Genomic DNA, 8,523 nt, shown 5'->3' on the forward strand with positions numbered 1-8,523 from the left:
CAGCAGGGCCCCTAACGAAGGTTGAGGCAGGGGTATTGGCAGCTAGAGGAACGGGGGAGGGCAGCTCGGGCTGGGGAGAGATGTGGCTCGAAGCCTAACAGGCCACCAGCAGCCGCAGCATCTGCTTTTTCTCACCTCTAAAGGGAATCGATTTGTCTCTGACTGATTTCCCTGACGTCTAGTTTTCTTCTCCGCCGGCTGTCAGCCCAGCCACCGTGTGCAGGGGGAGCGCCCTGGCTGCCTGCCTGCCTGGCACTCTCCCCCCACCTCATACCACCCCCACACACTCACACTACAGGCTGCGCTCACACTCACGTGTCCAACAGAGAAACCCATACCCACACCACAGCCGCCGCCCCCCCCTCACCCCAGACACACAAACACACAGTACAAACACATACACAGACACTTAGGCTGAGACACCCCACATACAACACACACACACCCCTCCACACTCACATCCCGGCGCCTCAGAAACACTACCACAACCCCCACATACCCCGTCCTCACAAGGTCACACCCACTCATCCCTATACGCATACCTGCTACACTGCCACTTTCAGCCACCAAAATGGACATCTACACATGCAGCACACTGACCACACGGTCCCACTCTCCCAGACAGCACAGGCGTGCTCACACACCACATACTCACACAGCCTACATCCCTACTCACACAGACACCCCCCCCACACACACACACACATACACATTCACACTCCCTGACACCCACCCACATTCCCAAGCCCCCCACAGACACCCCACAGGCACACACCCACACCACAGAGGCCCTCACCACTCTCTCCCCACTTGGCCCCACCTCGCCCCACCCCTTCGAGCTGCTGTGGACTCCACAGAGCTCTCCTGGAATCCTGAGTGCAGTGACGTCACCCGCCTGCAGCTGACACTTGTGCTCAGCAAGGGAATTTGGTGGGAAAGTCTTGGATGGAGACTGGGTCCCAAAGCCTGGGTGGAGGTCAGCATGGTGTAGATGGAGCTGGTCAGGAGGTGGCTGCGGGTGGGCTTAGGGCACGACCGTGTTCTCTGGTCTGGACAAGCTTGTTACAGAGCACCTTGGGGAAGAAGCTGGATCCTGGAGGGGTTCCAGCGGTTTGGGGTGGAGAGTCAGGGATGGGGGTTAGGGGGGGGGGTCAAACCTTCAAGGTTACCAGGATCAGACCAAGTTTTCCTGGTCACAGGCACATCAGCAGGAATTCTCAGGACTCCAAAGGACGCTGGCTAGTCAACAACCATGATGGCAGCAAACAGAGCAATAATAATACAAATGGGCCCTGTCTGGGTTCACATGACATTTTCACTTCCGTGATAGCATTTGATTGGATCCTGGAAACACCCAGGAGGGTTGGCATCATCCCAATCTCACGAATGAGGAAACTGAGGTCTGGATCGGGGAAAAGGCTCATCCAGGGTCCACATGGCTAGTGAATTTAGACCTTGAACTCGGACCCAGGTCTTCTGATTTCATGGCCCAAAATTCAGACCAAACCAACCAGCTCCAGATAATGACCCATCTGCCCTCAGAAGCCCCATAGGCCAGTCCACGCTGGCACCACTCTCTGCCCTGGGGAGCACAGAGGAAGCCCTCAGCATGGGCACTGACAAGGCATGTGTGTGGAGGATGTGCGTGTACAGGCACGTGTGCATGCTGGAGACCCGCAGAGGGGTGTGTGATTGTCGAGATGTGGGATGAGTGTGTGGAGGGGGCAGGGTGTGTGGGAGCAGACTCTGTGGGCAAATGTTGGGAGAGGGTGTGTTTACATAGGGTGCATGTGACTGTGGGTACGGGCAGCCGTATGTGCTGCTGGAGAGAACCAGGCATGATTGTGGGTTCTTGTGCATGAGAGGTGCACGTAAGAAGGCTATGTGAGGGTGTGGAGCTGTGTGTATGTGTGACAGACATGATGCGTGTGCCCAAAGATGTGCACATTGGTGTGTGTGAGAGTGCGGGGGTGCACACCCACACGGTGTGTGCCCACCAGGTGAGGGGCGGGCTCCACTCATTCACCCTGTTTCCTGGTCCCCTACCACTCCCTTGGGGCTTTATCTGGCCAGGCAGCCTTGCTCTTGGCTCAGGCAGCAGATAATTGATTGATACACCTGATTCTTGGCTCGTCAAAGTTTGGCAAGAGAGAAGAGGAGACATGAGTGCCAGCATCATGTGGGTGCTGAGGATTCAAGGACCACAGGTTCCCCCAATCCAAGCCTTTGCTCCCCTCCCTCTGCAGTCAGTGATCTGAATACCCACCATGTGGAACACAAAAGTCAAAGCCATCCAACGAGCACCTGGAGGGCAGGGGCTGATGCAGGGGCCCACCTCCCACCAGGCCTGGGCAGACGGTGCTGAGCAATGCTTGCTGAGTGAATTAACTCCCAGCTGAGCATCTACTGGCTCATGGCTTCCTTCACGCATCCATTCATTCTAACACCTGACCCAGTGCCTACTAAGTACCCAGCTGGGGGGTAGGCGGAGGGTTGCTCCTGGAGCTGGGAGGTCATTCAGACACAGGCCCTACCTCACAATCTGTGTGGCCTGAGGGCCCACTCCAGGCCAACAGAACACACAAGAAGACAGTAACATAACCCCAAAGGCCCACTCAGAAGGAGAAGCCCCAGAGCTCAGCCCTAGAGTACTTTCTGGGCCAGGGTCCCCGGCAGATGTCAGGAGGATGGCATCTTTGAGAATGAATGTGCATGGCCTGCCAGGGACAGCACTTATAGCAATGCCACCGCCCTCCACGTATTTTCTGTCATGTACCAGATGTCGTGCTGCCAAGCAGTTTTAGAGTGATTCTCACTCTACCTTGTCCAAAGCCCTATGAGGTAAGTACTGTTATTATCCAAGCTAAGGACCTTATCCACAGGATTTGAGAGAGATGAGGGAGGTGGACAGATGAGGTTTGAGAAAGGCCCAGCCCTGCCCTTAGTGTGGAAGAGAAAGACGATTGTCAGTCTCTTGCAGGGCTCCTGCCAGGCTGCCACAAAAGTCTGCCAGGACCAGAGCCCTGGGGTAGTTAAGGCTTCCCGGACGAAGGCAAGAAGGTCAAGTTGGTGAGGGGTAGGGGGCAGGGATGGATGCCTACCCTTAACTCAGGTGGAGGCGGGCAAACTCCCAGGCCCTGCAGTTGGGGCATGGCCCTGCATTGGAGCCTCCAGGGTCCAGGGACCACTGGGCTCCCCAGTCCTCCCTTCAAGGAGCAGCAACGGCCAGCTGGCCCCTGGGGAAGGGTGCTGCCTCTACCCTGCCAGGCAGCCCTCCTGGGACATCCCACCATCATGGCCTGACCCCAACAGGTCCTTCCCTATGGCTTCCTCAACATTGTCCACTGCAGATGGGTAATTCCAAGAACTATCAAACGCCAGGGCCAGAGGGACCTCATCTTTCCAGTGGAGAAACAAGGCTGCATAGCAGGTCTGGGGTCTGGGTTCAAGTCCCCTGAGGCTCTGCCCCACCTGACATGAGTGTAGGGGCTGAGGCCACCTGATGTGGGATGCAAGTCAGTTTTTTATCCTCCCTCTCTTTCTTCTGCCACATCTCCTCCTCTCCTTCTGTCTTACCTCCTCTTTCTCTTTCTCCTTTCACCTCTTCCTCCTGTTCCCTTTTACCTCATCTTGCTTAAGAGAAACAATAAAATGTCTTCTGGTTCCAGACTAGAAAATCTCTCTGTGTGAGGGAGACCTCAGAGAGCTTACCCCTCATATAGTCGGCAGAACCATAGCTCACCAAAGATGTCCATATACTAGTTGCCAGAATCTAGGAAGGTGTTAGGCTACATGGAAAGGACAATAAAGGTTGCAGATGGGATTAAGGCTGCGAATCAGCTGACCTTGAAATGGGAAGGTGTTCCTGGACTATTGGGTGGGCCTGATGCAGTTACAGGCTACAGAAAGTGGAAGAGGGAGGCAGAAGGGAGAACCAGAGAGATGGCGGCATGAGACAGGCATGACCTGGCACTGCTGGATCTGAAGATGGGGGAAGGGGCCTGAGCCAAGGAAAGCAAGGCAGCCTCCAGAAGCTGAAAACGAGTTGGATTCTCCCCCCAGAGTTTCCAGAAGGACAGCAGCCCTTCCAACAATCTGATTGTAGCCCCGTGAGGCCCATTTTGGAGTTCTGACCTCCATCACTGTAAGATAATAAATTTGTGTCATTTTAAGCCACAACTTTTGTGGTCATTTATTACAGCAGCAACAGGAAATTCCTACACCATTCCTTGTCTCCCAGTGCCCTCCAGTTGCATCCTTCCAGTGACAGGAAACTCCCTCCAACCCCAGCCAGCTCTCATCATTACCAAATCCTTCCTCATAGGATTCAAATTGTTCCCCTGGGACTGCTTCCCAATATGCCAGCTCTATGCCCCTGGATTCCCCAAACAGGCCACTGTCTGCCTTTCTGATATGTAAGGGCAGTGACCACAGGATTTATCCCCCTCCATTCTTCCCTTCTCTTTTCCCAGCATCCCAAGAATTATTTTCTTATTGCCCCACCAGAGACTCCTCTCAAAGAAATCTTATTCCCTGTTCCTAGCTTTCTTCTGAGTTCTGGGGGTCAACCGTGCACAGGCCAAAGTTTTCAGGAGGATAGACCAAGCCTGCCTACCAAGCAGGCTTTGAGGTAGGGTGGAGGCCATGGTTTCGGCTGGCTGTGGAGCCTTAGACAAACCTGTGTCCTCTCTGGACCTCTGATATCCCATCTATACAATGGGATGAAACCTCATGAGCTCCTCAGATGGCCATGAGGCAAAGTGGGTCTTACCTGCCCTGGTTCCTTTGCCAATACAACTGTGAAGCACCTGCCTTCTCTCCACGTTGCTTGTCACTAACAGGAAAGGGGAGGAAAAGGGAGGGGAGGGGAGGAGAGGGGGAGAGGAGGGGAGAGGGGAGATGTACATCCCTACAGAAATTGTATTCGGATGTTTTATTATGTGCTCTGGCTCAGGCAGCACCTTAGTTAATGGTGTGTCAGATGATGGTACAAATTTATAGCTGAAGGTTTACATCACAGACAGCTGGAATGAATGACAATAAATTAATTTAAAGTGCTACCAAAGTGTTCCCCATAGTATATGTGCTTATGAGCTCTGGGCTAATAATTTATAAATGCATGCCTTCTATAATCCCGGTCTTAAGACTTGAAAGCAGCTAGTTAAAAAGTAGTCACATGACGTAAATTATTTTTATTAATATCGCAAATACATGATTAGGGTGGCAGGAATGGTGGTCACTAGCCCATGGTTTCTGCAGCCAAGCACCAACTCCTTCCTCCCTGTCCTCTTGTCCTGAGGGGCTTGGACCTCACCATCCCAGACTCCACCCCATCCCAAGAGCTCCTCAGGTTGACAGAGCCTGAATTGATGCCCCCATTTCCTGATCCCCCCTCCTGGGATGAAAATTTCACTCCATGTCAATTATGGCTTTCCTCCTCTAAGGAGTTATTATGACAACTACATGCTCCTCAGGAGAGAACAAATATATTTTATGTGCAGACACTCAGCACATTCACATAAACTCAGAGTGAGAGAGATTTGCTGAGCCTTGGTTGCTTTACCTGTAAAATGGGCATCACAATATTGACCTCAATTGACCTCATAGGGCCATTGAGAGACTTGATTAAGGCCACATATTAGCACTCAGTAATATGTGTTGTTCTTGAGAGCCTCTCTCTACTACTGCCTATTCTACAAAGGGAGGGAAAACTTGAAGTGGTTTATACAACCCGGAACCTTGTTGTTGGTTGACCTGCTAAGATCTTTTTGATAAAATATAAGATGACCCTACCATCTTGGAACCCCATTCCAAGACTTATTCTCTCTCAAGCCAATCCTACTACATGTGACCTGGGCACTAAGTCCAATGTGAATTAATGAATAATAAATGAGTATTGAGAAAATCTCATCACCTTGGCTCCTCCAACCCCCATCAAAGCCTGGCTTTAGCAGATTTGTAGAGAAGTCCGCACTTTCATCCTCCATTCACCTGCTTAGCCACTCACTGCATATTTATTGAGCACCCATTGTGTGTCCAGCCCTGGGGTGGACAAATGAATATCAAATGTGTGAATTAACAAAACATCTCAGAAATAAAAAGGACCAAACTACAGTTACACAGAGCAACATGGATTAATCTCAAAAGCAATATGTTAAAAGAAACCAGACTACACACTAGATGATTCCATTTATATGACATTCTAGAAAAGGCAAAACCACAGGGACAGAAAATAGGACTCCCAAAGCATGTGTCACAAGCGAACAAGTCAGGCAGAAGCAGTTATCTTTTTTTTTCTTTAAAAATGTTTTAATGACATTCAACATGACTCCAACAAAACATAAACAAGTATATTATGAACCAAGGCTCTACACCCTTCCCAAAATAAAACATATTTTAAAAGAACAAGTTTACATAACTTCAAAATCAAAAGTTACTTAAATTATGACTACACAATTTTAAATTCTAAATGAGCCCAACTATTGCTAAGACCCTGAATTTCAGGAAGGATGGCTCATTGATTATCATGCAGGTCAACCTTCACTGCAGAACCACCACGGTTCAGTCTCATTGAGTTAGCAATGAGTGCTCTCATTATATCTACATTATCACATAAGCGGTTCACCTTGGGATAAGCAATGAGTCTTTCCAGGGTATGTAAAACTTATTTCCAAACCAGAAAGGTTTGGGAGGCTTCTCTATGTTGGGTTTTTCAAGTTCTGTTACAGTTGGTCCAAAAAATGTGATGAGCCCAGTGTCATTTAACTCATCAGATTCTTCATCCTGTAGTATTTTCAGACTTAGGACATATCTACGTCTCAAGCTTTGGACTTGTCAGGACACCTCATCTGTCAATGCAAAGTTTGCAGGCTTCTTTTCACTGTAAACTCTGGTATGAGAGTGTATAAACAATTTTATAAACACATTCATTACGCTACCCTGCAAGGCATGATTCAGTTGTCTTTGCTCCAATTTTCCGGAAGACCCCTTTCTGGGTACAGTATCCAACATTCCCAGCTCCCACTGGTGGTTCCCCCACACCAGGAAACCCCACAGAGTAATTGTAGAAATTTGCCACACCTAAAGCCCAGTTCTGAAACTGCCTTCTGTTCCTCTCAAATTTATGATCTGAATCTCTTAAGGTCACTGCTGGAAAAAGGGATTTGAATTCAGAATTTGGTGTGCTGATGACAATCATGGCTAGAGACAAGTACCCAAATACGACTTGGGGAAACCTGGCCAGATCTCTGGGATCAAAATGTTCTATTAATTCAATACTTGTTATTAAGTCAAATTCAAACAAACAAGGGTCTATCTGCACAGCAGAACCATGATACAATAAATAAATTCAGATTCCAGGCACTTAGATAATCCCCAGAGAATGGAAACATCCCACACCTTTGCAATTCTATTTTACCTTTATTGATATCTACTCTAACAAGCAGTTCAATGCAACTGTGGCATTTAAGTGCCTGCATGAGCAAAGCATTACCACACCCCAAGTCTGCAACCTTGTTGAGTTTATGTTGATCCACTAGATCTTTTTTAAAAAGAAAAAAGATTTTATTGGGGAATTGGGGAAGGGGACCAGCCAAGTTGTTGTTCTTCAGTCTTCACTGTGGAGGGCCCCAGTCACCATCTGGCTTCCCATCAGCAGCTCATGGCCTCTAAGCTCAAGGTGCTGTGTTCAATCTTAGTTGCGGTAGAGCGTAGCCACCATCCCATGCTGGAGTAGAACCAGCAGCCTTGTTATTAAGAGTGCACGCCCTATCCACTGAGCCATCTGGGTGGCAGCTCAGCTCAAGGTGCCAAGATCAGTCTTAGTTGCAGGTGGGCATAGCCCACCATCGAACAAGCAATCTTGTTGTTACACCAGCTGAGCCATCCTGCCACCTGTTGGCAACTCAGCGACAATTCAGCTCAGGCGCAGCATCACTGGCCCATATGGGAATTGAACCGGCAGCCCTGTTGCTCAGAGCTCACATTCTTAAGCCAACTCTTAACCAGCTGAGCCACTCAGCTAGCCCAATCCACTAGATCTTTAACAAAGTTGTAACACTATCTATATAATGGAGGGCTAAACTGAATTACCATCTTGATGAGAACTAGAAAACTACCATCAACCACACTATTGTGCTCTTTATTGCTCTGTTCCATTTTGTTTCTAAATTTCATTGAAACAAATGCAGATGTGTCCTTCAAGTTCTAGGAATCAGCAGTGACTCTGCTTGGAGTAAGAAGCGCTTCAAACAACAAAACTGGGAGCTGCCAAAGACTAGTCAGCAGAGTTATCTTTCTAAAAGTAGCCTCAAAAGTCACTCCGCATCATTTCTGCCATATTCTGTCCACTAGAGTCAAGTCAATAAAGCTGGCCCATATTGAACAGGGAGAAAATTAAAGCCCACTTTTTGATGGGAGAGTGTCAAGGAATTTGAGGACATGATTTTAAACCATCATAGGTACCACTTGACCAAAGGCAATGCCATGTCCACCAGGCCTGGTGGCCACATGCACCGATATTCA

The 8,523-nt window shown here is 49.1% G+C and overlaps 1 pseudogene; it reads right to left on the reverse strand.

Annotated features, from left to right (window-relative positions):
• Positions 1-6,514: 6,514 nt before the first annotated feature.
• Positions 6,515-8,157, reverse strand: LOC109372643 (small RNA 2'-O-methyltransferase pseudogene; annotated as a pseudogene).
• Between the last annotated feature and the right edge of the window lie 366 nt (positions 8,158-8,523).

Source organism: Hipposideros armiger, unplaced genomic scaffold (assembly GCF_001890085.2).
Source record: "Hipposideros armiger isolate ML-2016 unplaced genomic scaffold, ASM189008v1 scaffold_652, whole genome shotgun sequence".
Classification (NCBI taxonomy): domain Eukaryota; kingdom Metazoa; phylum Chordata; class Mammalia; order Chiroptera; family Hipposideridae; genus Hipposideros; species Hipposideros armiger.